This window comes from Euprymna scolopes, chromosome 2 (assembly GCF_053919585.1).
Source record: "Euprymna scolopes isolate OS-2025 chromosome 2, ASM5391958v1, whole genome shotgun sequence".
Classification (NCBI taxonomy): Eukaryota; Metazoa; Mollusca; class Cephalopoda; order Sepiida; family Sepiolidae; genus Euprymna; species Euprymna scolopes.
Genome location: NC_136483.1, coordinates 113,901,699 through 113,910,837, shown reverse-complemented (window position 1 = coordinate 113,910,837; position 9,139 = coordinate 113,901,699).

Genomic DNA, 9,139 nt, shown 5'->3' with positions numbered 1-9,139 from the left:
AAGTAAATATATATATATATATATACTAGCAGAAGTATATATATATATACTAGCAGAAGTACTCGTCGTTAATTGACTGGGTTCAAAAACAGCCTACAGAAAACGGACTGTGATTGGAGAAAAGTATGATAGGTTATGAAAAGGAGGGGTTGTAAAGAGATAGGTTTTGATACTCAAAAATTTTAGCCTAAGCAAAATATGATGAAAGTAAAGAAAATTTTTACGAAAATATATATATATATATTATATCAACTTTGTTTCCATTCGTAGCACAGAGTGACCAACAAAATAATGTTTCCTCACAAAGAGAAAATGTTATATATATAATAATATAAATATACAATAAATAAATAAATGTTACCATAGTAAATAAAAGTTACTTTTATGGTAGAAAAGTTCATTGGTTTGTATTTTTTTTTTTCAATTCACGAACCGGTTTTTAAAAATATCAAAATGGCAGCGACTTCGAAATGGAGAGCCCCGTTTTCAATTTGAAGGAGCGGCACCTGAGCATTCTATGTTAACAATTTAAAATAATATTCTATTATGGCATGTGTAGTTTATATAAAAATTAATTTAGGTAGTTATCGCCTCAAATTTCGTTTTAATGTCGGTTCTCTGAAATTATTTCAAGTAAAGAGCATTAAAAACTTTTTCAAAACAAAAAAAAATATGAACTGAACTTTTATGGTAACATTTATTTCTTGTATATTTATTTTTTCGGGTAGTCGTTTGTTGGCTTTTCTGCTAAACACTCTTACTAAATAATAGCGACGAAATATCGAAAAACAAAGAAACAAAAACAGTTTTGAAAAATAATGAAGCTTTACTTACTTTAGTAAAATAATCCGAAACAGCAAAATGGGATATTAAAAAAGTAAACACGTAATTGATTTAGATTTTTAAAGCAAAGAATCGATATAAATATGAATAAGAAGAAAATGGCGCCTTTTTCAAGCAGAACAGCTTCGTTTCAGTTTTACAGTATTGAACGGTGTAGTATTGCGCCGTCGGATTCAGGTTTGTACTTTTTTTGGCTTTCACTTTAATAAGAACGTGAATTTATGAGGTGAATTTATTCGACACAATATGATTCAACTCAAAAAAATAAATAAAAGCTAACGTGAATTAAGATTAAAGTTAAGCTGGTAATCTGGACCCTCACCCATTTTAAAAAACCTTGTTAAACTTTGACATATTTACATTCTATGGAGGTCAGGCGCGAACGAACACCCAATAATTTTATTATACTATATTTCTTCAAACTGAAATATAATTATCAAAGTATACTTACGCGAATAGATATGAAAAGTTTTTGTTAAAGTTTGTGCCATATTTCCATAGAGATCAGCCTCGAATGCAGACCCCACAATTTTATTATACCATCCCTATTTTACTTGAAACATACTTATCAAATTATTCTTATGTACATCTATATCAAAAACACTTGTAAACGTGAAACGTTCCAAGAGTGGTGTAGGCAGGGTTGTTAAATCCTATAATGATACTGGCAAAATAGTGATTTTAAAACCGGCAAACCCTGCAAAACTTCGGCAAGAGAAGATTGAATAATGTAGCTATGTCATTAAAGGACCGTTTTAAGGCTTGCGCAGAAATTAAAAGGGTTATGAATAGTACCTCATGTGTTAATGTATCAAGACAGACTGTTTCTAGACGACTGCAAGAAATGGGGCTGTATAATCGAACCTCAGGGAAGAAACCACTTGTTAGTTCGACGAATAAGAAGAAGAAATTAGAGTTTGCAACCAGGTATGTAATTTGGACATATGAAAATTGGCAAAAGTATTTTTCAGTGATAAAAGCAAGTTTAATTTATTTTGAAAAAAACAATGTGAGAGCAAGGGTTCATTTACTAAATATTGATTGTACATGTATTTTTATTGTTTTTTGGCTATTTACATGGGTTTTCTCAATTTTGTCCCTTACTTTTGGTCGTGCCTATTTTGAAAATAAATAAATAATTGTTATAATTCTTTTTCTATCTTTTGCAAATGATTCAAATTTTAGTATGTTCTTATGGATGATAATGACTACCAGTTGTCAAAATTTCAGCTTTTCACAGTTGTTATTTCTAACAAATATTAGGTTTTAAAATGTCGTCCCTTAGTTTTGGACGCTACTGTATATTGGGCAAAATAATATATAATATATATAATATATATATATGTGTGTGTGTGTGTGTGTGTGTGTGTGTGTAGATATATATATGTATATATATGTATATATATACATATGTATACATATATATGCACATATATATGTGTATATATATATGTATATATATGTATATATATACATGTATATATATATATATAGAGAGAGAGAGATAGATAGATAGATAGATAGATAGATAGATAGATATAGAACCGTTTTTTTTTGTTTTGTTTTTTTTTGCAATTTTATGTGTTCCACATCTCAGCGACAATTGATCAAAATGAAGGCTTCTCGGAAAGGTAATGACCTGAATTGTGCAGTGGGCTATGTGACATTTGTCCTTAAGGTCGCACGTTAAGGGGATCAACCATCATCCAGAGCCTGTTTTTGCCACTTTTTTACAGCCATAACGCGTTTCAATCATAGTAAATTCTTTCCACGCTTTGCATATGAATTACAGAATATCTGATATTTCCTCAAAACCTCTGACCTAAAACTTGCTACTATGGTTTCAAATGATCTGAAATAACAGCAAAGGAACCTTTGATTCCAAATATTTCTTATTCATTATTACATATGGTTTTCATACATAAAGTAAATTTCACAATGTATAAAGATTATTTGATACCGATTATATTCATAATCGTAACCTATTTCCTAGAGGGGAGGTATAACATATGAGAAATATTTGGAATCAAGTATCCCTTTGCTGTTATTCAGATCATTTGAAACGATAGAAGCAAGTTTTAGCCCCCCCCGCCCATTAAGGCGAGAGATTTTGAAGAAATATTTATATATATATGTTGTTTGTTTGTTTGTTTTTGTTAGCGATACTTATTGAATGAATTCAATTATTTATATGAAAGTACATTTTTAACTAAATGCGAGTTGGGAATAATTTTCCCGTGGACCAGTTTGGTACCCCCAGATTGGGAGCGGCATATGTATTATTTTTTTTTTTTTTTTTTTTATAAATTTTAGATATCATATTTTAAAAATAATATATATATAATAATTTATTTTAAATATTATATTTATAAAAATGATATATATATATGTGTGTGTGTGTGCATGTGTGTGTGTGTGTGTGTGTGTGTGCGCATATATATATTCTTTACTGTTTGTTTCCGAACAGACTCCAAATATCGATTTGCTCATCTTCATGGCAAAACCGTACGACGTTAATTTATTCCTTCGTCCTGAAGATGTACAGTTTGGCCCTTTTTCTTATAGTTTTGAAAACAATAATGCAAATTGTATAGTAAATGTAGAAATCAACATAACACTTAGTCGTTTAATTGTGCACAATGGGATACGTTTACTTTTTATATATGTTATTGTTTGTGTGCTACGTCGTTCAGTATTTTATTATAGAATTGTTTTGCTTGTTTTATTTTATTTTCATTTTTTTTACTCATAATTTTTACTCAAACATTTCTATTTTCATATTTTTGTTAAGCAATTACAATTTGTATTTGATTTTGCAATAATGTATTCTTATAATAAATCTCGTCCAAAGTTAATCCATCTTTTTTCATGATTTTTAAAAGAAATTATTTCGATTTTCTATTAATTTTCTGTCGTCAATATTTTTATTTTTATCCATTTCTCTTTTATATTTCATATTGACTTTTTTCTTTTTCGTTTTCTGCTAATGTAATTAAATTAATAATTCATGTTTTTTCCGACAAAATTGTTGCGTTTTTGTATCCGACTTTATGAATAATCCTACAATTCATTCGATCGTCCATTTTTTTTTCTAACTTGCTTGAATAATCGTTGCGTCAGACATTTTGTTTTTGTCAGAAAAATAAAAATTGACGCCATTTACTGGTAGTCATATCCATCCCATGCAGCATAACCACGATGACAAGATAGATTTCCCAGGATAACCAAAATTAAAAGATGATTAACCTGGCCAGTACTAAATAATTGACCATTTAGGAATATTAAGTACTGTATATCGGAAGAGAAAGACGATATCGCTCTGCAAAAACTGACGTCGTCAAACCGGATTTTCCTTTATTTAATGTTTGCAAAACATTATTTTATGTTTACAAAACAACATTTTTGACAAAAATAAAAATTTAAGTACTTCTTTTACACGAAAACAAGTTTACTTGGAGTTTAATTCATTTATAATTGAACATGAAGGGATTAAAAATAACGCGTCGATAATTTAAGAATAAAGTGAGAGCTAATGATCGCTGTATATACATATTTCACATAACTTCAAGATTATGTAGGTTAAAATGTAAATTAAAATTTATTTCAGTAAAAGAAATATAAATCATGTTACATGATAAGGGCTGTCCCCTTTTCATGTAAGTATAAAAATAGAGAGATTTAGTTAAAATGAAAATGAAATAGAATAGACGAAATTCGAACCTCGTAATTTAGGTTTAGAAATAGATTATGAGAGAGAATTAGAAAATGGAATGTAAAAACAAACCATTGTTTAGCTTAGAGATAAAATAGTTTTAAGAAAAGGAATGCAACTATAGGATAATTTAATAAACATGTTTTTAACTTATTGGAAATATAGGTTACTGGAAATATAGGTTAAAATTCCTTTTGTAAACAAAGGAAAAAGTTTTGGACATGCATTTCCAGAACACGTGAAAGAAGACACATGCTTTAACATGTGTATGACGTCATGGAAAATGGGAAGCTCTCGATATAGTTAGAAACTGGAGAATTAAGCAAAGAGAGTCTGAGGACGACAGACGACAGTCTGGAGTCGAGAGATGGACAGTCGAATGTCTGGAAGCGAGACGGTCACCTTTGAAACATAGAATGTAAAACTTTGAATTCCTGACTAAGAAAGCCACCGACCGGTTGAAGAAGAAATAAACGCGTCATGTGTTTTTATAAACGTCGTCTTTGTGTTGTAATTCTACCAAAAGGTAAAGTGAAATTGTCATTATATGTCTTATATATCCTGTGTTTTAAAATGTCTTCACATACAAAATGTCTCTACATCTCATATCTACAATGTGAACACTAAGACTGACTCCTCACTCAAAGAGCTTCTACACTTCTAAGTATGAACATTTTATATATATGAATCTCTTCATAACACGAACACAGAACGCAACATCTCTCTTAATAAGACTCTCTAAGACTCACTTTTAATAAGTCCTAACAACGAACAATAACAACAATAATAATAACAATAATAATAATAATGAAACCTATATATAACACGGATAAGATAGCGTTTTTAAGAAATATGTAAATATTCATTTTTTAACGCTAAGTTTTAATTGTAGCCACATGAAAATGAAAGATTCGTGAAATTATAGTGTTCAACGGACATGATTTAGATGGCGAAAGATATTGTGAAATTCGGGGGTTTAACAGAAAGATTTAAGAGTTCGGCAAGATACCCCTAAAGAAGGCTGGAGGTTACATCGACTGAAACGTTGTGAAAATATACTCAAGATGATAACAGTAGTCTGAATAATCTAAATAATATGAATTATCAATCATTATCGCCAACATTCAAAAAGTGATTAGTGTCTTATTTAAAATAATATCAAATAAAAAAGCAATCAAAAATCTCAATTTAAGATCCATATTTATGTTCTTTCTATATTTGATAATTTATATTTGTTCATCGATTTTCTACACAATTAGAACTTGATTCGTTTCGATTAGTTTCAGTTCAGTGTGTTCATCTTTACACAAACGCTATCATCGTACGGAATGAGCAAAACGATATTTTGCATCTCTCTTCGAAATTCCATGCGTATTACCAAGTTCAAGCATTAGCGACTGAATAGTTCCCAAGTTTGAAAAAGATCCAAAGTGGAAAAATGGGTTGAGTCTAACATTGGCGGAAACGTGGCGAATATAACAAGCAATATGAGGATAGTAGTTCGAGTAAAAATTATAGAAATGAAACTTTTAGTAATAAAAATTTAATACCTTACTTTGTAATGTGTATAAAAGTGCACTTTGAAGATAAATACATTTCAAATTGAATCCTGTACCTTTATTTTTAAAGCCTATAGTAAAAACATTTTGTTTAACAATTTTCATGCCTTGGATGACATGCTTTTCTAACTTGTATCGTATCTTTTCCAGATTATATTTTATTTAATTTATTAATTTGTATTTAAAAAAAATGAATGTGGTTTTGCCTGTATTTATAAAAACTCTCATACTCTCTATTTCAGTTTGTATTTCTCTTCACACCACAACTCATTTTTGCAACCCCTCTCTGTATTATTACAGGTCTGAATATTCTCTCTGTTTCAGTGTGTATTTCTCCTCACACCACAACCCTTTTTTGCAACTCCCTCTTTGTTATACATGTCTGAATAATGAGAAAATCTGATTTTTTTAACAAAAACTTTAAAATAACTTTTTTAGATTAAGTTTTTTTAAACTTCTTTCGGAATAGAATATCTTTACAATTTAATAAGGAACATATTTCATATAGGTTTCAGTAAAATATCCAGTAGATAACAATAAAAATAGAGATGAAAATTTCAAAAGGACTGTATAACTGGTTACGCTCAATAGTAGTACTCTCAGCGAAAGTCTTTGTTATTGTTATTCTATTATTATTATTATTATTATTATTTAAAACATTTTGTGTCCTGCTCTTTCGCGCGAGGACTAATATATATATATATATATATATATATATATATAATTTTGAGTACTACTGTTATCATTTTTACCAACGATTTCTCACCTGGGTTTCTTTGATTTCAAATGGACGAGAAAAAAATTCAAACTCCTTAAAAAAAAATTCTTTCCCTTTTTCTTTTATCACCTTTAATGAAAAAGAAAGATTACCATTTTTTGTGCTGTTTTCTGAAATACAGACGATAAGATTGTCAGTAAAAAGTAAAATGCTTTTTATATAATGTTTTTATTATTCATTTTATTTCATCAACATCATAATCATCATTATCATCAACATCATCATAATGTTCTTTTTTTTCTTTTTAAATAATATTTAATCATGTTTTTAGGGGTGTGCTTATTTACTTTAAAAACAACAAAAAAGAAAAAATGGGCTTAATAGGGTTCAAGAAAACATGGTTTAATCATTAATAGTGAAGTTTGTCCTCTATACATAAAAAAAAACAAAGGGTTTAAATTTTTACACTAAAATCTGTGTTCGATATTAACGTCTCTCCTTTTCACTCACTCAGTCATTATTCTCTCTCTCTCTCTCTCTCTCTCTCTCTCTCTTTCTTACTCTCTTTTTCAACCGATGTAATTATAGCATGAAACAATGCATGTATATATATATATATATATATATAAATACATATATATATATAAATACGTATATATAATATATATATAAATACGTGTATATATATATATATATATATATATATATATATATATATATATATATGATAACTGATTAACAGTTACAACATGAAAAAAGCGCTTTGCATCCAATTTATTACGCTGACATGTTTCATCCATACCGCTACTTCACTGTGGTAAAATTGAATTGTTCAAAAATACAAGAATGTACAAATTTATGACGTCACGCAGGTAGTTAAAATTGGAAATAAATTTTTAAGAAAAAAAATTATAAATGCGACTATACACCTTGATGAGAAATTCCGTCCGTAGATTAGTCGATAGGACGGCCCGTTCGTTAGTCTGTCACCTTTCAATTTGAAATAGTCTTTTACTTTTGATGCAACCCAGTATTTCTATAAGATGCTCTGTCCGTCGATAGTCGATTCGCCTAATATGTTTGTAATATGGGTTGAATAATTCGCGTTCATCCTTCACATTGGTCTGTCATGTTAATTTGTCCCGTTAGACTATCACGTTGATCTGTCATGTAAAGGTTTTTAATAGCTTTTTGATCATTAAACACGCATATTGTATGGCCGCATTGTTTGGCTGCATCACAGTGTCTCTACACAAATCTCTAACCATCTCTATAGAAAAATAACAGAGACCCGACGTTGCCAGGGATTGAATGAGAATCACCAAATTCACTATCCTATATTTTATTGGCATCGAAATCAGTAAAATTCATTTTTCAATCAAATAAATTTATTGCCTGCTCTAGTTGGGGACCCACCGCGATGCACCGGGAAGAAGCTATACATGCCTCCCCGCATGGACTTAATCGACAATACATTATAGTTTATATTGCACTGTAGAGAACCTAGTGTTGATTTTATGAAATTATTTTTATATAATTAATAGCTTGAAGTTTAAAATGGAAAAGTCAAGTATCAAGGTTGCTTGTGCTCTAAACAAACTCGTTCATTTTTTATGAGCTCCTGTCATATCATTTTATATACCGAATCTTTCTAAGATTAAAATGCAAAAGTCAAGTATCATGGTTCAGTTGTGTTCTAAAAAAACATTCATTTCGAACACACACCTGTCATACCAAAGAAATAGTTGTTGATTTGGCTTTTCTGCTTGTACGGTAGAATGCACTTATGCTGTTATGCTGGTATAACGCGTTAACTTTAATCAAAATCCTTCTCTCATCGGATTTTCCTTCTCTCATCGGATTTTCCTTCTTTCATCGGATTTTCGATTTTATAATAGTACATTATGCCCGGCTTAAGATCAAGAAGCTACTTTCATCAGCAAACGTGCGGGAAAGTAAATGAATCGACAAAAATGATTCCTATTTTAATAGAATCATAAGTGACGGTGGGTGTGGTAAACTGGCAACCTTGGTGTGCCACGTTCATTCAACAGAAACGCTTTGACTTAGTAGGTTTGCAATTATAACGTATTCTCTCTCGTTCTAGAAGGGATTCTGGTTAAAAAGATGTCGGAAAAACCAGTGCCAACAATAGAATCAGCGGATGCACTAGGCACTAATCCGTAAATAAATGATGTTCAGCAAACCACAGATGATTCTGATTGAACAATGCGACGTCTTCGGTTGCGACAATGATCTGCCCCAAATAAGATGTATGGGAATATGCCCGTACACAGCTGAGATGAG